Genomic DNA, 21712 nt, shown 5'->3' on the forward strand with positions numbered 1-21712 from the left:
ATTGACAACGTCTCTCCAAACTCTATTTGTGAAAAATGTGGACAGTGCAGTGACGCTGTCAGCAGGGAGCAGCAGAGAGCTGCAATGACGGCGGTCCACCTTAGTCCATCCCAGGTTTTACAACGCTACGTTTCTTCAAAAGATCACGCAAACGATGACGCCCAAGCAATGTATTGCATTGCATTCAAATATGTAACTCTGAGTCTGGAATAACGTATTCATTCATTCATTATGGATCTAATCATTGTTTCTGTACAGGTCCAGTCTCTGGCACGGCAGCGCTCTCACACCTTACGTCCTCCTGTATAAAAGCTAATATGGTCCAGGCAATAATCGCTTGTGGCCATACCAACCTGAGCATGCCCGATCTCGTCAGATCTCGGAAGCTAAGCAGGGTCGGGCCTGGTTAGTACTTGGATGGGTGACCGCCTGGGAATACCAGGTGCTGAAAGCATTAATCTTTTTCAACTCGAGCTCATTGGCTGCAATGGCCTGCCGTGCGTTGATCTTTAGCGCCCACTGTTTTGGAGAATGTAAGCAACATACAGACACTGACAACGTCTCTCCAAACTCTATTTGTAAAACATGTGGATAGTGTAGTGACGCTGCTAGCAGGGAGCAGCAGAGAGCTGCTGCTGATTGGGCTGCTGATGATTGGGCTCGCCCAATCATACCCCGAGACCGGCCAGAGGTATAGCTCAACCTGCCACATTCTACCCCCCCCCCTTTTTGAGTCGTCGCCCCGACGACTACCTGTGAGACAGAATTTCAGCCAACTTGAACACCGTCTCACGGGCTGGCTAACGCTACCCATGCATAATCAAGGTACCTAACCTTGTAAGGTACCTAACCTACAAGGTACCTAACCTTCAGGACCTTTCACTGGCCTTGGAAGGTGGTAAACGTTGGAGTGCTGACCGGCCATGGAACGCCCCATCTGCCGCCGGACTGGCAGGGAAAAACTTGGCGTTTCACCGGAGAAGTCAAACGGCTCCCGGGCTGGGCTACTATACTGAACTGAGCCATGTTCCGAAACTGGCATGTTCTGTAATGGTGTTGGCTCAAGGGGCCCCGAGGAACTTGAGCCAGCATGACAAGGCTCGACTGGGGCTGGGCAAGAGACAATAAGCCATAAGTCCTCCTCCCCAGGAGGATCGTCAGCCGCTATGGCCGAGGTGGATTGGGTTGGGACCTGAGGTGGTTCCACAGTGGAGCTTGGGGGGACTTGGCCCTTTAACATATCACGGTGGACATTTCTTGTCTCATGCAAGTTGTCCACTGGAGCGATGGTGTACACAGACCCCTGTCCCATAGGTACTGTAAGCACCTGATGAACCACTGAACTCCAAAGATCCTGGATCTTGTGTCGTCCTCTAGCACTGTGGTCCCGAAGGTATACCAACTGGCCCACCTGCAGAGGTGCCTCATGAACCCTTTGGTCATGTCGCTCTTTCCGGCGACCAGCAGCTGCTACTAAGCGCTGCTGTGCCCCCTCAAAAGCCAACCTGAGCCGTGTTTGGTGCTCCACAACCCAGTCCTGCACAGTTCCCGGTACTGGTTCCTGGACACGTCCCAAGAGGAAGTCTATTGGGAGCGTTGGTTCTCGACCAAACATTAAGAAAAATGGGGATTCTCCCGTGGCTTGGTGAGGAATGGTGTTGTAACAGTACACAACCTGTGGGAGGCAACAAGTCCAGTCTCGTTTTCGTGTTGCTGGTAAAGTACGTAAGAGATTGTGCAGGGTCCTATTAAATCGCTCGCACTGCCCATTACCCGCTGGATGATATGGCGTAGTGCGAGACTTCACCACACCATATAGGGAGCAGAGCTGCTGGATCAGGTTGCTTTCAAAGCACCTACCTTGATCCGAGTGAATACGGCTAGGGACACCAAACCTGTAAAACCACTCATTCAAAAGCACCCGGGCAACTGTGGCCGCTCGCTGGTCCCGTGTAGGGATAGCCTGCGTGTATTTGCTAAACACATCCGTTATAACCAGCACATTTTCGACCCCATTCTGTGCTGGCTCCAACTGGGTGAAATCAATAGCCACAATTTCATTGGGCCTAGATGCCAGCAAATGGCCCATGAAGCTATGGGGAACCGGTGCAGGGTCTTTGGCGATTTGACAACGGTCACATTCTCGACACCACTGTTTGACATTTGCATACAGACCAGGCCAAAAACAGCGGCGGCGTACAAGCTCAGTGGTGCGCTCTGCCCCCTGGTGGCCATGGTCCTGATGCAGCAGTTTCAAGACTTCTTGTCTGAGGGCTGCAGGCAGGAGGAGCTGTAACGTTTCCTCCCCCCCATCAGGACGGAAAACCCGACGATGTAATACCCCTTCCTTTTCCACCAATCGATCCCAGTAGCGCAGGAAACCCAGAGCTGGTTTAGAGACACAATGTCGCTCCTTGGTGGAAGGTGGCACCCGTCTTATCCAGAAGGCCAAAACTTCTTTCAAAGAAGGATCGTTGGCCTGCATGTAGCGGATGTCAGAGGGGGAGTGACCTGGGAGGACTGATATTATTGACTGTGTTGCCGACACCACAGGGTTTGGTGCAGAAGCCTGCTGCAGGCGGACTGGGACCAAAGTTCCAGGGAGAGCCGACCCACCCAAGTTTGCGCTGGACAGGTACTGCCTTGACAGGGCATCAGCATTTTTATTGCTGCGGCCAGAGCGATACTTGATCTCAAAATCAAAAGACGCCAGCTGGGCTGCCCATCTATGTTCAGTGGCCCCCAGCTTAGCCGACTGGAGGTAGCTGAGGGGATTGTTGTCAGTGAATACCACACATTTGTGCCCCAGCAGATATTCCCTGAATTTCTCAGCCATGGCCCACTTGAGGGCAAGAAATTCCAGCTTCATTGAACTGTAGTTGTCCATATTGCGCTCAGTGGGCCGTAGACCCCGGCTTGCGTAAGCAACCGGCCGGACCACTCCCTCCTGTTCCTGAGAGAGGACGGCTCCGAGACCGCTATGGCTCGCATCCACCTCCAAGACAAAAGGCAGGGCAAAATCAGCATAGGCTAAAACCGGTGCGGATACCAATCTGGTTTTCAAAGCCTCAAAACTCTCTTCACACAGGGTCGTCCACGCCCCTGCCAGACTACGGCTGGATCCCCGCTTACATTTTGTGCCAGAAAGGTCTGCCACTAGCTTGTGCAGAGGGCCAGCAAGTTTTGCAAAGCCTGCCACAAAGCGCCGGTAATAACTTGCAAACCCTAAGAATGAGCGCAGTTCGGAGATGTGCTGCGGCCGCTGCCACTTAGCCACTGCCTCGATCTTAGCCGGATCAGTAGCCACTCCCTTATTGGAGATCACGTGTCCCAGCTAACTGACCTGCTGTCTGAAGAAAGCACATTTCTCCAATTTGGCCTTCAGTCCTTCTTTATGAAGACGTTGGAGAACGACTTCCAAACGCTGTAGGTGTTGAGTGACAGAAGACGAAAAGACAACAATGTCGTCCAAATAAAGGAGCAGGGACTGGCACTGTTGGTCCCCGAACATACGCTGCATTAAGCGCTGGAATGTGCCCGGGGCGTTACATAGCCCGAAGGGCATCCTGTTCCATTTGAATAAACCAAATGGCGTACAGAACGCCATTTTGTGTATATCCGCTTCAGAAACTGGGACTTGATTGTAACCGCTGGCAAGGTCCATTGTAGAGAACCACTGGGCCCCTGCGAGTGCATCTAAGCTCTCCTCGATACGGGGTAGGGGAAAGGAGCCCTTGCGGGTCTTAGCATTCAGAAGGCGGTAGTCCACGCACATGCGAAGGCTCCCATCCTTCTTTTTGGCCAGAACAATAGGTGATGCATAAGGGCTACAACTCTCCCTCACTACCTGCGAGTCTAGAAGCTGATTGATGTGAGCTTTTACCCCCTCGTAATCCGAGGGTGGGATACGCCGGTGCCTTTGCCGCACGGGTACTTCGTCGAGAAGTGGGATGTCATGGGATATTAGATTGGTGCAACCCAAATCACCCTCATGAGCTGAGAAAACAGTACTATATCTGTGCAACAGACTCCTAGCCTCAGTCTGCTCTTGTTCAGACAAGGAGGACAGGTCAATTGCATCAATCCGATCCTGTGCGGCGCTGGAGGCTACTTGGGAGGACATAGTGGCGGTTATGGGCCTGATCTCTGCTACACCAGCAGGTAAGCTTACAACTTCTACGCTACTTATGGAGCCCAGGGTAGTGTTGGGAAAAACGGTCTGTCTAGCTACTGGACCAGATAAAATGAGACGGAGAGGTAATAAAGTCTATCGGCACGAGGACCTTGGATTTATTAAGTAAAGTGGCAACGGTTATACAGAGTCATAAAGCGTGAGAAATCGAATATGTCTAAGTCCCTAATCAGCGCTGATGGTTCGTCTGGAGCTTCGCCTCCGTGGAAGGTCTGCTTCAGAAGAAGGTGAAGAGTCCCTGTGTGATGCAGTCTTATGCTGTATCCTCCTCTCGATGAGGTGTGTGCGTTTGAGGTGTGTGCGGTTCGGTGTGTTTTGGCTCCCAGGCCCTGAGAGAGCTTCGTAACGGGGAGAGTTCCTCGTGTCTCTGGTGTGATAAATTAAAAAGGGGGAGTGCCCCCCCGAAGTGTCTCGTGTGTGGTAATTTAATGTGGCTCTGAGGCCCTGGTATGGGCAGGTGTATCTCTTGGTTCCTCCTAACGGGGCAGAGCTCTCAAAATGTCTCCTGTGTGATAAATTAAATGTGGCTCTCAGGCCCCTAGTATCTGCATGTGTTCCTTCTAGTGAGGGAGAGCTTCGAGGTGTCTCCTGTGGGATAAATTAATGTGGCTCTCCCGTTCTGGAGATGATACTGGTGCATTGTCTGAGTGTCCACCATCTGCCTGCCTGGGAGATGGGGCCTTCAGCTCCGGCCTTGACCTGACTATATATTATCATGTTTGTGTTGTTGGGTTAGAGCAAGAGTTGACTATATATTAATGTGCCTGCCATATGATGTGCTCATCAGGTTATTTTTCCCAACATATCCCCCTCAAGTCGTCGCAAGACGACTTTTACTCATTTGGGGTACGAGGGATAGGACTCCAGCACGGGACTACCATCATAACACCATTAGAAATAACAGAAAGAAGGCAAATGACCATAAAAACAAACAACCATGAGCATGGGACTAAAACAACTCGCTGGACCGGGCGTATGGGGAACCACGTGGGAGAAACGCTACCCATGCTTCAGACATGGGTATGCCATACACACCCCACCTAGGGGGTGGCATCCACCCCGGCCTTACATCGCGAGCAGACAATACCAACAATACTGGCAGCAGATGATACACAACAAAACCAACACCAAACCATAACAACAACAAAATGCAACAACAAAACTACCAGTAAACAATAACGATATAAACAAAAATGCAACAATCACACAAACACTACACAATAACAATCACAGGAAAGAAATGCAACCATGAAACGTGTCCCTAAATAATAATAATAATATCAGAAAGATATGAGGTACACAACGAATGGCAATCCCCCTCAACCCATCCCTAGATGACCACACACTAAGGATGTGAGGAGGAGTTAACTGGTCGTGTAACAATAAGCAATCACACGCATGGGGTATTCAGGGTAGGCCCGTGGCACGGGAACAACTGAAACCACGGAATAGTCCTGAGCGTCATCACGGGCAGGTGGTCGCAAGGCGCCACCTGAGCATTAGACCCTTTTATTCAACTGCGCTCAGGACCTCATCTGATAAACGGGCAATCAAGGCCCCTGGAATCTCGCCCGTGTGTATCCCCGAGCTCCATCTAGTGGGACAGCGATATAAACAACAACATTTGCGTTCCCGGCGTCGGTTGCGTAGACGCGGGCATAGATATGGGAGTGGCTAAAAACAGTGAAGCGTACAGAAGCGAATACAGCCAGGGGCGCCCTTAAGCCTTAAGGGAACGGCCGCAGCCCCTGGTACCGGAACGCAGATCCCTGGTCTGGGCGACGTGGGTGCATCAGGTGGGAGGGGGTGGTGCCGTTGGCGGGGACGGGAATGGGGCAGCCCACCATGTTCTCCAGCCGGATCAGGTCGGGCCCCTCTGGCGGTCCCGCGTCCAAACTCTCCGGTGTATACTCGATCCCCAGGTAAGCTTGGATGGCACCTGTTGCACTTGTAGCGCCCATCGCTCATTGGGCTCTCCATCCATCCTGTGAAGGGGTCATTAATGCCGGAACTCTCTGCCAACTCTAATCTGAGGGACTGTAACCCTGCCAGCACCCTGGCCACCGACCCATCCGGTGCTGTGTTATTGGGGATAAAAGTACAACATGTCGTCTTCATCATCCCACACACCCCTCCGTGCTCTGCCAATAGCATATCTATATCTATATAGTCCCTTGACCTTATCCGTGGAAAAATTGACAAAACGTTGCTGATTATAGTATATATTATTTATCCAATCAACATTTTTGTTAATAGTGGACCACCAAAACAGGACTGATTTAAACCCTGCCGAAATCTGATTGCATCATCCTTGGGTAGTTGGTCGGCTCCGGGCGTGTCTGCATCTGGCTCCTCCTCTGGCCCTGGAACTTCGTGTTTCTCTTGCTGGAATTACAAACTTATGTACAACAGTTAGATGTTCAAACATATTTTCCTTAATTCTATTTCTAATTACTCTAATGGAAGTCCCTTTTGGGACCCTCAAATGTTAAGTGAAGGCATGGGTCGACCCTTAAGCATTTCATGCGGGGTTAGATGCGTCGTTCTGTTAGTTTTCATGCGATAACTCATTAGTGTCAACCGTAGTGCATTAGTCCTTTAATTTAGTACTCTAATTTAACTTTGTTAATCTTCGTCTCAAGCGTCCCATTCCTCTCTCCACCATACCTTGTGGTTTGAGGAATGTAGACACAGCCTAATCTTTGTTTGACATGCAGATGTTAAATCACTTGTTTGAGTGTTTTCTGAATAAACGCTGCCCTATTGCCTGAGCTAATTTGTGACGGAATTCCAAACCTTGGCATGACTTCTCTAGTCAGAACCTTGATTACCGTAACCGCATTTTGGTCTTCTGATGGGACTGCTTCTATCTGTTGAACACTGTTTTTTCAAATATTTCACACTCATTTAGCTGGATGTCAATCATTGTTTGCAAGTATGGTGAAGAAAAACCTTGTTTTCTAATTATTATTATTATTATTATTATTATTATTATTATTATTATAATTATATTTTTTTTTTATATATATATATATTTTTTTTTAATTCTCCTCAATACCTCCCCCCTTGGGCAATGGTCAAAACCATGCACATTAAATGATAAGCAAATCTAAGAACGCCGTTGGTGCAACCAACGTCGAAACGTCTAACCTTAACCATCAGCAAACTAAAACCAATCTTTTGGGAAGGGAAATCGAAACCAGTATGTCCAAAACCAAAGCCCAATATGGGTGGGTTTACCATCAGCCGCCGGAGACCACGCTGTTCCAAAGTCATGCACTAAACCGAAAAACGTACATGCGTTAGTGGCCTTCTATACCACAAAGGTAAAATAAAATAAAACGCGACCTGCCCCGTTCCAAGACCACCTCTGCTGCCAGAGCTGACATATCTGACTCCTGTTCCTCCTCCACCCTACACCCCAGACGGGACTTCCCATGATTGTTGCAGCTCGTCACTTCATGATCAAGTGAGCCAGTGCCCACAGCGACTCTGCCAAGTAATCGTGACTGTGCCTGCCTTAGGTCGTCCCGGGTGTCAAGGTGGGATCTTACCCGTCGTTGGCTAACCAGCCTTCCATACTGGCTCGCTGCAGGATGCCATACTTGGGATACAATCAATCCCCACCTATATGGTGGTATAGATCGCAAAGTGGAGGGATGGAGACAGAGTCTTCAGCCCCATCTGCCCTATGCAGCCAAGTGTGTGTGCGTAATGAATACACCTCAGGGAAACTATAAAACAAAAAGTCATTTATCAGAGTTACAATTATTAAAGTGTTGCAGCAGCAGTAGTGGCATTTGAAAGGTAAACCCACTACTTCCGAATCCAAATTGACAACATAGCATGTAGGACCCCTTCCCAGCAGATGTGGCTTCAATCCACCTGTCATCCTTGACCAAAGAGATACACCCCATATTTTAATAGGTGTAGTCCTACTTGTACAGTTTATCAAGATTACTTTATTTTATTTTATTATTATTCTCCTTCTTTATCATATCCATATTTATTCAATTATTCTTTCCTGTGTGAAAATAATATGAATCACTTAGTTAATAGCAACACCTTCTTTAGTCCAATTGCATTAGATTATCATCACTGTTGTCCTATTAAAGTATCAACGTTATTCTCCTTATAACCTCCTCATGAACTTTGATGTTCTTCATCCTGAATGGTAACTGTGTCAGGATGTTCATCATCCTGAATAAAAAACAAAACTAAAACTAAACTTAAAGAAAAACAAATTAGCCAATGTGAATATCCACTGCGTGTCTCCCTGTGACTCTCTCCCTCCTTCGGGAGAACACGCTCTCTCTCCTTCCTCAGTACGGGGTGCTGTTCGGTGCAAGACAACAGATTAGGGTGGAATGTGGCTTCTCTCTCTCTCTGCGTGTCTCCCTCCCACGTTGGGTGCGGCCATAACGCCTTGAAAGCGAGTGTGCTCTGGGGGCTGGGTGTGAGAGAAACCATGGGTAGTTCCTTTTCTCGGCCAGCAGAGGGGTTGTTCAGGTGAAACCTATGGACAGAGACTACAAGGAACTTCAAACATGGCAGACAGGGAACTACAAATTTATCAAAGCCTGAAAACTCAACAGAGCTCTACCTGCATTCCTTGGATATGTGGTATTTTATGGCGTATGGCCACCACACGCTTTCAGTTGAACACACTCTATTTCCTTTCTCTGTACTGTGTGTTAGTGTGTCTCTCTGTACTGCCTGAATGGTGTAGCTCGACAAATGGGGGGGGAAATGTGTTCTCTCTCTCTCACCCTTCCTCGCTCCCCTTAGGGTCAAGCAGCAGCTAGGACCGTTAACAGATAAGCCTGGAATGCAACATCCTCAACTCTCCATCATGGAACAAGGCCTAATAACTATCTCTCACACACAAAAAGATCCTTCTGTCCCTTCATTCACAAATAACTTTTCACTTTATTATATATATAATAATAATAATAATACATTTTATTTATAATGCACTTTATATTCAAGAATCTCAAAGTGCTTAGATATAAGCACTATATATCCGGATTAATTCCCGGATATATAACTTAATACCCCTTTCCAAATTTCTATATACACAAAACTACGAAGCTGACCACCGAAATTGGTACAGGCCTCGTCAGGCCGAACCAAAACACCCTCACAGGTTTTAACTTCCATACAATTCTAGGGAGGGGAACTACAACATGAGGTGGAGTAGAGGACTTCAAATATGGTGGACGGGGACCTCAAATGGGAGGACTACACATATGGGAAAGGGGATTACACTCTGGGCCTGAAAACCATACAGAGCCCCTTCTCGTGGTCCTGAAACAACCGTTCATTGTTAGAAAAACACGCACTCTATCGCTACCTCCAACTGTCTAGAGGGAAAATGGTCCCTCTCGATCGTTCTCCGACTTTAGCTCTCCTTGCTATCTCTCCTTGCTATCTCTCTCGCTCCCTCTCACACAAACACACACACACACACACCTAAACAGACCTTTCTCATTCTGTCTCCTCCAAACGCACACGCAGAAACATCACCTCTTGCGTACACGCGCACAGAGACGCACACAGCCTTTCTCACTCTGTCTCCTCTAAACGCACACACAGAGACATATCAACAGACCTCTCGTTCTGTCTCCCGCAGACGCACACACGTAGTTTATCTATGCGACAGGTCCAGTAGTAATTCAAAGAAACACAGTAAAAGAGATATCACTTATCCTTGTCAACTTATCTAGGTCTAGTTTTTAACGGGTCCAACAGTAAATGGAAGCAACGCCGTAAAAGGTTATTTGTCATTTGTCAATTTATCTAAGTCCGCAGGTTAAGCCATAGACCGAAGCAATACGTCAGAGAGACATTATTCATTATTATCGATCTATCTATTCTTTCCTTTACCCGTTTTAACGGGTCAAGATAGAGCGGGCCACGCATACACACCCACTGATTCACTCACAGATTCCCTCTTTCTCGCAGACGCACACAGAAACATATCAACAGACTTCTCATTCTGTGTCCCGCGCCCACAATCATTAGACACGGCAAAATAGCGTTGAGCACAACAAAGCAAGCAAGCGCTGCACACATAGCCGGGTTATCATTAATTGATTTATTTCTATATTTAGCCGGCCCACAAATACGCTTGTTCTCTGTCTTTCTCTCTCTCTGGGCCTCTCACACACACACACACACACACACACACACACACACACACATACATACACACACACACACACACACACACACACACACACACACACACACACACACACACACACACACACACACACAGTCTCTCCGTCTCAACCTCTCTGGGCCTTTTACACACACACACAGTCTCTCCGTCTCTCTCTCTCTCTCACGCATACACACACACACACACACACACACACACACACACACACACACAGTCTCTCCGTCTCAACCTCTCTGGGCCTCTTACACACACACACACAGTCTCTCTGTGTGTCACTCGTGCCCCAGGCATACGGTTCCCTCTGCAAAGGGACTCTAACCTTCTTACCACACAGAATTATTTAATACACATTTATTACTTGGCCATCGGTAGTCTTGTATCACTATGACCGATTCTTATAGGCCCTAGTTTTTTCTTCTCATTCCCTTCTGGATTCCACCCGCGGTCCAGGCATCCCTCCGGGTCCACTCTTGGCCCAGGCATTTATCACTAGGCCATCGGTAGTCTTGTATCACTATGACCGATTATTATAGGCCCTAGTGTTCTTCTTCTCATTCCCTTCTGGATTCCACCCGCGGTCCAGGCATCCCTCCGGGTCCACTCTTGGCCCAGGCATTTATCACTAGGCCATCGGTAGTCTTGTATCACTATGACCGATTATTATAGGCCCTAGTGTTCTTCTTCTCATTCCCTTCTGGATTCCACCCGCGGTCCAGGCATCCCTCCGGGTCCACTCTTGGCCCAGGCATTTACCACTAGGCCATCGGTAGTCTTGTATCACTATGACCGATTATTATAGGCCCTAGTGTTCTTCTTCTCATTCCCTTCTGGATTCCACCCGCGGTCCAGGCATCCCTCCGGGTCCACTCTTGGCCCAGGCATTTATCACTAGGCCATCGGTAGTCTTGTATCACTATGACCGATTATTATAGGCCCTATGGTCTCGAGGGTATTCTTTCACCATGCAACGAGCCGATATTCGATGTGTCACGCGTTCAGGGTCAATCGGATTTAGGGGGAAATACTGGGATGCAGTCCTATTCGTCCCCACGAGATATCCCGTAGCGAACCGCTCTCACAGTCTCACCTCCTAATGTGATTCCTATATAACTATGCAGAGTTTGGATTTTATCAACAGGTTCTGCCTACCTTTTGTTGGGCGTACGCGAGGTGAGACTGCAGGAATCGGTCCGGTGCTCCGGGGTCCCGAGGTCGTGCCGCTCTCCGTCTCTCGTTTCCCAGTTGCGTGTTCAATTCAGAAAAAAAATCACGTCGGAGGTCACCAAATTGTTGGGAAAAACGGTCTGTCTAGCTACTGGACCAGATAAAATGAGACGGAGAGGTAATAAAGTCTATCGGCACGAGGACCTTGGATTTATTAAGTAAAGTGGCAACGGTTATACAGAGTCATAAAGCGTGAGAAATCGAATATGTCTAAGTCCCTAATCAGCGCTGATGGTTCGTCTGGAGCTTCGCCTCCGTGGAAGGTCTGCTTCAGAAGAAGGTGAAGAGTCCCTGTGTGATGCAGTCTTATGCTGTATCCTCCTCTCGATGAGGTGTGTGCGTTTGAGGTGTGTGCGGTTCGGTGTGTTTTGGCTCCCAGGCCCTGAGAGAGCTTCGTAACGGGGAGAGTTCCTCGTGTCTCTGGTGTGATAAATTAAAAAGGGGGAGTGCCCCCCCGAAGTGTCTCGTGTGTGGTAATTTAATGTGGCTCTGAGGCCCTGGTATGGGCAGGTGTATCTCTTGGTTCCTCCTAACGGGGCAGAGCTCTCAAAATGTCTCCTGTGTGATAAATTAAATGTGGCTCTCAGGCCCCTAGTATCTGCATGTGTTCCTTCTAGTGAGGGAGAGCTTCGAGGTGTCTCCTGTGGGATAAATTAATGTGGCTCTCCCGTTCTGGAGATGATACTGGTGCATTGTCTGAGTGTCCACCATCTGCCTGCCTGGGAGATGGGGCCTTCAGCTCCGGCCTTGACCTGACTATATATTATCATGTTTGTGTTGTTGGGTTAGAGCAAGAGTTGACTATATATTAATGTGCCTGCCATATGATGTGCTCATCAGGTTATTTTTCCCAACAGTAGCTCGGGGATAGAGGAGGACTTCAGTCAACCCTACATTAACCACTGGGACATAGGCTGTGCCCTTGAGGACCTGGACCAAGCAGGGGGACGCCAGTAACCCTGCTGGCAGCCCTGAATTAGGAGGCTCAAAAAATGCAGTCTGCCCTGAAAGCTCCTCCGAACAGGTACTGGCAACAAATTTCATAGTACCCCCGGCTATGCGAACAGCCCGTGGTCCTTGGAGCCGGGCTACGCCCAAATGCATGATCGGAGCCTTTACAGCCGCCCGATGGCACCGCTGTAATGCCTCAATGACGGGACCTGGAGCTTTGGACACCGACATGGCATCAAACAGAGAGGGGCCATATGCCCCAAAAAGCTCATGGTAACAACAGCTCATGGTAATCACGTTCATACCAAGTACCCCAGGGACAGCAGGTGGACCTCCAGCAGGATCCTTGACTACCAGGATACCACAGTGAGTCATTATCTTACCACACAAAACAACCTCCAACTCTAAGTAGCCAATATACGGAATGGCCAGGCCATTCGCCGCCTTAAGCTGAAGCCAATGACATGACTGGAGCCGTTCCTGGCCCCACGGTTCAAATTGGCGTAAAAATAAATCTTCCGTTACAGTGGATACCATGGAGCCGGTATCTATTAGACAAGGAACAGTGACTCCCCCAATCGAGACATCAACATTTGGACAATGTGACATAAGTTTAGGCACCTCCCCGCCCCATGAACCAGTAAACGCCCCAACTGAGCTGTGGCTCGGCAGCTGAGTTGGCTTCAGTTTCCCGGCTGCTGGGAAGAATGAGATGCGCTCACTTGACCGGGGGGCCGGCCAGAGGTGGAATTGGCACAAGGGCGAAAAGGGACTCGTTCCCCGTCACAGTCACTGGCAAAATGACCTGGCTGTTGGCATCTTCTACATATCAAGGAACACGAGTGTTGGGGCCTACTAGGGAAAGAGGGGTGTTGCTTACTAGGGAAGGAGGGGTGTCGCAGGGAGGCCACCGTCTGAGTAAGCTGGTTAAGCTGTTCCTGTTGCCTTAATAGCTCTTTCAACTCCCCAAACTCACTCCCAGATGGAGGTACTGGGGAGCCTGAGCGAGGACAGCCCTGCACACCATACTGTATGCCATAGGCCGTTGGAAGAGAGAAACTACGTGCCCTAGCACCCCCCGGATATCCCTCCTGTTCCCATGGAATTGCTTCCTTGCGTACTTCCAGCAGGGTAGCCTGTGGCTCACGACGGGTTCACTGTTTCAGCTCTCTACGAAGAGCACCGTCCAAGACATGCTCAATAAATTGGTCACGAAGAAGTACCTCGGCATTAGGTACGCCGCCACTGGGGGCACGCTGTTGGACCTGATCCATCAAAGCCAACAGGGCTAGGGAAAACTCTTGCAACGTCTCACCTTCCTGCTGCTGTCTAGAGAAAAAGGCTTGCTGCAGGGTCAAATATGACTGATTACAACCATACAACTCCTTTAAAATGTCCAAGACCTTAGCAGGGTCTGCTCTTTCTGTGCTAGGACGATACTTAATTTCGTCCTTCGCCTCTCCTTCTAAATGATCAAAAATATAGAAGGCCTGTTCAAGCAAAGACAGACGGCGAACGCGCATGCAAGCCTGCAACTCCTCTATCCACTCTCTTATGTCAATGCCAGTCTTACCATTGAACACAGGGCATTTTCTATCTCGAGGAACGACCACTAGCCGCTCTGTGACAGTGGACGGCGTAGCCAACGGGTCGGGTGCTGCTCCAGGATCAGGGGGAGGCCGCTCTTGACGAAGGCGCTCGTTATCTGCCTCTAACTGGCCAATTATGCCTCGCAATGCTTGTAAGTCTTCCATGATAAGCAGTGGAATACTAGCGTATTACTGAAAATGGACCAAACCCTACCTTAGATAGAATTTTGGGGACCTTGGAACACGGGCTGCTGCTCTGTTGACACCACAAAGAAACAAGACTCACCTCCAGAATCTCAAATTCAACCTGAACAAAAAGAAAAAAACAGAAAACAATTTTAAGAAAAGAAAGAAAAGAATATATATATATAAATATATATACACACACACACACACACACACACACACACACACACACACACACACACACGTATATATAATGAATGTGCGCAGCAAATCAAAAAAAATATATAAAAAAAATGAAAGAACTCAAGTCTCAGCCTTTAAGGAGTGCATTCTGCCGACAACGCCAATTGTGACCGTGGCAAGAATTTGTTGAATGTCGACAACGCCACCTAGGGGAGGGGATACCCCAGGACCAGAACTGTGCTAGCTAACATGTGCTATAGCCACCCCCGAGACGCTACAAAAGCTTTAGGCAATACAAGTTCGTACAATCTGGGCCAGAGACTTGAATTCAAATGAATATAATTTATTAGAATTACTGGATACTAATTACATGTCTGGGTACCACCTAGGACACACAAGATAGTACACAATAAATTTAGCAGACTGGACGAATAAACTAAATGAAAAGAAATGAAAAGAACCGACAAATTAAACAAACAAAAGCATAAAGCAGCATGCAGGGCAAGCGGGGAAGATGGGCAGCACACCACTGCGTAGCCTTAGCCTATGATACAAAGAAAACGATAAACCGTGCATGCAGGTCAAGCAGAGGAGATGGGCAGCACACCACTGCGTAGCCTTAGCCTATAAAGCAAAGAAAACAATGGAATGCGCATGCAGGTCATATTGGTACATATTGGTGGTGGTTAGTGAGGTCCCCCCTTCACTTTAGGCGTCTTTGAGTGTTATTAATTATTATTATTCTTCATGTTTAACCTCTGTTTTCCTTTTATTCCTAGTCTGTTTTACATAGTTTTGAATGATGACTATATGCTCTGTAAGGTGACCTTGGGTGTCTTGAAAGGCGCCTCTAAATTAAATGTATTATTATTATTATTATTAGGTCAAGCAGAGCCAGGAGACGCACAACACTGCATAACCACATTAGCACAAACAGTAAGCAGCATGCCATGCAGGGCAGGCAGGGCAGACGGGCAGCACACCACTGCGTAGCTGAATACACTGTGGCATCCTGCCCCTTAAACCTCGGCCCGGACGGGCCCGAGGGTTCGTGTTGGATGGCATATACCACCGCCATCCACTAGCCGGCGACAAAGAGCCTCCCTTAGGGCTCGCTAATGGACGTGAGTGCAAACAGCCGGCGGTGGAGAGGACGAGACCCGGGAGCCACGATATAAGGAGCCGGTATGCGGCAACCAGGGGCAGAAGACGAGGGACAGCGACCTGGAGAGGACAGCCGAACCAACGCGCCATTTAGAGGCTCACGGAGACCCTAAAGTCGTGTGCATGCGTTATTCTGTTTTTGTGAAACATTAAATGCCGAGTGCGGCTTCACCTGTACGAGACTAAGCGATTTATTCCGGGATTCTGACCCACGGGGGAACGGGATCCCACAACACATAAAACAAAGAAAACAGTTGAATGCGCATGCAGGTCAAGCAGAGCCAGGAGACGCACAACACTGCATAACCACATTAGCACAAACAGTAAGCAGCATGCGATGCAGGGCAGGCAGGGCAGACGGGCAGCACACCACTGCGTAGCTGAATACACATAAAACAAAGAAAACAATGAAGTGCGCATGCAGGTCGTCATGCATGTGAGAGTGAATTTGTGGCGCAACAGAACAGCAGCCCTTCGGTGACGTCGGGGAAATTGGCCACGATCCACTTCAAGGCATGGGGCCGATGAATGCCTCAGTTTGGAACAGCCGGTCATGGAGAGCGAAGTCGCAGCTCATCTACGGCTAACAGCACAACCGGATAAGAGATAGCTTTTAGTTTACATACGTTGACTGACGAGAATAGTAAATTAAAGGCCCACTATGCAACTTCGGGAATTTCTTCGCTGTTTTCTTGGTTTTGGCACGCACATTTCTCTACACAGCGCCCCCTACAGCTTCGTAGTAGATATTTTACAACACTGTCGTAACAACTCGTTGACGACCCTTCCCCATGCACTTCTACGCGAGCCATGTGCATTTGTTTTCAAAGAAGCCGGCGAATGCGTGGAGCCATGTCCGAAGTAAATGTTCATGAAGTGTAGGCAAGGTTATACATTTTTAAAATGGTGTATTTGTATTGCAATAAACATAAAGCCATCCTTTTTTATAGTTGACGGGGAGAATGTATATCCTAGATTATAATTGTTTTATCTTAGGTTGAACAGAACAATCAGTGTGAGAGTGTTGGCCAACATAATCTAAATAAACAAGAACCTGGATTCGGGGATTCAGTCTGTATCAGGGGGACGAGACAGATGAACAGCAAAACACCAATGGAAACAAAGGTGTTTATATGGTTGCAACCAAGCAAGCTAGAAACATACAGGGCTCACAACAAAACGGTCGAGAAAACAATTTTTACAGGGCTCACAACAAAATGGTTTGATCAAACACATGTGTACAGAGACTATCAACATCAAGAATACCACGAGGACAAAGTTCACCCAAGGGTACTTTCAATTTCAAAAGCAACACGGCCAAGTCGGAGTCTGATTTGCAGTCTTCTTTTTCTTTCAGTTCACGCTATTCCTGAAAAGCTTGCCCAACGTTTACACGTGTCTGGCCTCTCTGTCGGTCAGTCTCCCTTTTCTCTTCTTCTGTTCCTCCGACATTGGGTTTCTCGGTCTCTTTTTAGTCGGCTGATCTATGATGAATGTAACAATCCCTTAGTTACTTGTGTTTATATCGAGCCGGTTCCGTGTTTGGGGGTCTGTGCCTTAAAGCAATTCGTTACTTCGCAAGACCCGAGACTCCCGCGAGAGTGCGCGGCGGGTCGCCGGCAGAAACATATTCCTTTTCTCCGCCAAGATGCGCAAGGGGGAGTTGAAACAACGAACAATCGAACAAAAATGTATAATGGAACTATCGCAATGACTCCTCGCCTGTTATATTAAGGTAAATCAAGCCAAAAAAGTTGCATAGTTCCCCTTTCACTCGTGTCTGATCTCTTTTCTGGTCCATTCTTCTTTTGTTCCACCGACAGTCGCCTCTTGGATTCCTTATCAGTCGATTGATCCATGATGAATGCAACAATTGCCTCGCAACTGGCTGTTTATATCTAGCCGGTGCCATGTTTGGGTGTGTGTCTGTGCCGTAAAGCATTTTCGAAACTACAATCTGACTACATTTTCGAGGATACTTCCGCTGCGTCACATCCGGAATGTCCCGGTCCGAGCAGATCAAGTTGCATGTGCGCTTTTTCATTGTAGAGGCGACATGGGAAAATGACACACCCACCAATCGACCCAGAAATGGATGCAGAACCATCAGCATAACTCTCAACCTGCATACTTAATGTAATTTTGGCTAAAAAAGTTGCATAGTGGGCCTTTAATAGCAGCCTACCTCCAGGTGATCCCAAACCAGCACCTAATTTGTAAGCAACCAACTTCCAGCCTACGCCACCGAGTAATGGACGCCCCGGAAGCAAAGCAACGGGTAGGACATATCCCTCCCGATGACGTCCACCGACCTTATATTAAAATAAAGTCTGCCCCCCTAATCAGGATGGCTATGGCTCGCCCAATCATACCCCGAGACCGGCCAGAGGTATAGCTCAACCTGCCACATAAGCAACACAAAGACATTGACAACGTCTCTCCAAACTCTATTTGTGAAAAATGTGGACAGTGTATTGACGCTGCTAGCAGGGAGCAGCAGAGAGCTGCAATGACGGCGGTCCACCTTAGTCCATCCCAGGTTTTACAACGCTAAGTTTCTTCAAAAGATCACGCAAACGATGACGCCCAAGCAGTGTAATGCATTGCGTTCAAATATGTAACTGAGTCTGGAATAACGTATTCATTCATTCATTATGGATCTAATCATTGTTTCTGTACAAGTCAAGTCTCTGTCTGGCACGGCAGCGCTCTCACTCCTTACGTCCTCCTGTATAAAAGCTAATATGGTCAAGACAAAAATCGCTTACGGCCATACCACCCTGAACACGCCCGATCTCGTCTGATCCCGTTCAGGTGTGCAAGCAGGAAGCAGGAAGTGAGCAGAGAGCAGTCGATTGTTTGTTGGGACCGTGTGTGCTTGTGAATCATAAGGTGCATTTGTGATAGTTTTATGTGTGATTCATTTCCCCTGCAGCCTGGCTGTTTGGGGGATTGTTTCATACTTTTTTTGATTGGATGGATAATTTGATAAATGACAAAATAGAAGGTAAGGCCACTTTGATTAATGCAGAACCCGAGATTGATTATGCTTTTAGTGATTGGATGGAAAAACTTGTAAATGAAAACATGGAACGGAAGTTAGGAACAGTTTGACACATGTGGAACGGGAGAATGATTCTGGACATATTGAAGCCAGCGAGAAAGTAATAACCCAGGAGATCAATTCCGTTAGTAGGCCTATTGAGAAAGAAAGCATGGCGAATAGTAGGAGAGATAAAGAGAGACAGGGAGAAAGTGAGGGTGATTGTGGCTATAAAAAGGAGCTGACATTGATTGTAGAGCCGGTCGGTGAAGATTACATAACCATGATGGAACTGTTGCGGGGAATCAAGGAAAAGTGCGGGATTGTTCTGGCATGCAGGGTCAAAAGTAAGAACATTTATGAGATCACCATGCAGGAGGGAAAGGGCAAGACAAGGTTATTAGATGGTTTCAAAATCAAAAACACTCGGGTGACTGCAAAAGAAGTTCGCAGCAATGAAATAGTTGTTTCATTTCTAAACTTGCCATCTTACATCACTGACGCTGAAATTAGGCAGAAACTTTCAACGTGGGGCGTGAGGGCGATTTCGCCCATCAAAAGAAGGAAATGGCCTGGGACAGACGTGGTGGACGGGACAAGGTTCTGTTAAGTACAATTCACAGAACTTGTACAGTCACTGCCCTACTCAACAAAGTTCGAGACACTAGACGGAGGGGAGTACTTCTGTGTAATTCATGACAGGCAGGTGAAGGTCTGCAGGCTGTGCATCCAGCCAGGACATATTTTAAGAGAATGCCCAGACTTCACCTGTTATAAATGCAAGCGCCAGGGACACTATGCTAGGGAGTGTGACTTGCAGGGGGGGAGACGCAGAGAGGAGAGGACGGTGGACACGGAGCCAGCCGCCGGCGGCGAGCGCGTTTCCCGGTCCGAGGAGGATCAACGACAGCAGGACGAGGACACCGGAGCTGCCAGCGGGGGTGAAATGACTCCATCCACCATCGGCAGCAGTGTGGATGGAGTGTCCAGTGAGACGGGTCGCATGACGGGAGGAGCATCCGGGCAAAGTATGGAGGAAGGCGCTAGCACAGCGCCCAAAACTCCCTCAGCCCGGGCGAGTAAACGAAGAGGCGGCCGACCAGGAGAGGTGGAGGCCCCGGATTGCAGTGAGGCTACACGGGACGGCGGGGCTGCTGCTGCGACTGCTTCACCTAAGGAGCCAGACGATTCGAGCATGGAGGTGGTGGAGACGAGAACATCGGAGGAAGGAGAGTCGATGGACTACGATGCGGTGAAAGCCAGCAGGAAGAGAATAATCAAAAAGAGGGACAAAAGGGAGCCAAAAGAGCGGAAGGTATGAACAATCGAGCATCTATGGAAAGCTGTGTTTTTCTTTTCACCATTACTATGGTCATAATGACATCCTTAAATGCAAACGGCCTAAGGAACATGACCAAAATAGAAAGAACGATTGAACTCTGTAAATCTGACATATTGTGCCTTCAAGAAACGCATTGGGATAATGAACTTGTGGAAACCCTTGGAAAGCTTTGGAAAGGGCCCATTTTTATAGACAATGGGAGTGCGAAGGCATGTGGAGTGGCAATCCTTGTCAGAGAGAGGTCTGTTAGTGGTGTCAAGCAAACCTTTTGTGGAGGGAATGGACGTGTGATAGCGATAGAATTTGTCCACAATAAAAACACATACAAATTAATCAATATATATGCACCAAACGTGGAGGAACTGAGAAAGGGTTTTTTTGAGGACTTGGAGGTTCTGTGCACGGGAGATTGTATGATGGTTGGTGACTATAATGTAAAATTATCAAGACTAGATTATTCAAATAATGTAAAATACAGGTATGATGGGTCAAGGAACTTTTTGAAAAGCATGATGGCAGAACACAAAATGGTGGACGTATGGAGGGAGGAAAAAGCAGAACGAAAAGTGTTTTCGCGGAGGCAGGTGGTTATGGGGACCCTTAAGCAGAGTAGAATAGACCTCGTCCTAGTTAAGGAAGACATTGTCAGCCAAATAAAAGAGGTGAAATATACTTTTACCACTCTTAGTGATCATGCAATCCTGTCGCTGAGGTTAAGGGACGTATGTATAAGGAATGTAGGTGGAGGAATGTGGTGTCTAAACAACAGCTTATTAAGAGAGGATTCATATAAAGAGATGATAGCAAAATGTATCAAAGAAGAAATGGAGAACAGATTAAACAAAGATAATATTTGTATTTGGTGGGAAAATTTGAAAGAAAAAGTTAAGCATATACTATGCCAAGCAAATGAACTTTAGAATGGATCAGGTAGAGAAAGAGATACAAAATAAATTAAACGAAGAAGCAGGGAAAGCAGACAAAGATGGAAATTATAATATACAAAATTATATGAACTTGAGAAGGCAACTAAAAGTTTTTGAGAAAAATAAATGTGATGGGGCGATAGTAAGGAGTAGAGTACAGTATGCTGTAGAGGGGGAAAGGTGCACAGCGTACTTTCTAAACCTGGAAAAAAATAAACAGGAAAATAATTATATAAACGAACTACAGAATGAAAATGGGGAGAAGGTAAATGATCTGGTTAGCATCTTGAATACAGTGGAAGGCTTCTATAAAAACTTATATAAAAAAGGGAATACAGAAAAAGTATGTATTGATGAGGTCTTGAGTGGTGTGGATGCAAGGATATCAGCAGACGAGCAAGACATGTGTGACAGAGGCATTACGGTAGAAGAAATACAAATAGCAATTAAAAATGCAAAAAACAATAAAAGCCCTGGTTCAGATGGCCTTAGCAGTGCATTTTACAAAGAGTTTGCTGATGTGTTGGCACCCATACTGCTAATGGTATATCAAAGCATGGAGGAGGGACAACTGGTTCCAGAATCCATGGCTACTGGGGTAATCACAATATTATTTAAAAATAGGGGGAGTAGGTTGGAGTTAGGGAATTATAGGCCAATTCGTTTATTGAATAGTGACTATAAAATATTAACAAGGGTTTTAGCGTATAGGATTAAGAAGGTAATGG

At 47.5% G+C, this 21712-nt stretch overlaps 1 non-coding gene across 1 annotated transcript; it reads left to right on the plus strand.

Annotated features, from left to right (window-relative positions):
- The first annotated feature begins 335 nt into the window (after positions 1–335).
- On the plus strand, positions 336–454 carry LOC132449238 (5S ribosomal RNA). Its single transcript, XR_009523551.1, has one exon. It is a non-coding gene; the product is annotated as a 5S ribosomal RNA (ribosomal RNA).
- Positions 455–21712: the final 21258 nt, after the last annotated feature.

The sequence above is a fragment of the Gadus macrocephalus genome, chromosome 20, assembly GCF_031168955.1.
Source record: "Gadus macrocephalus chromosome 20, ASM3116895v1".
NCBI lineage: Eukaryota > Metazoa > Chordata > Actinopteri > Gadiformes > Gadidae > Gadus > Gadus macrocephalus.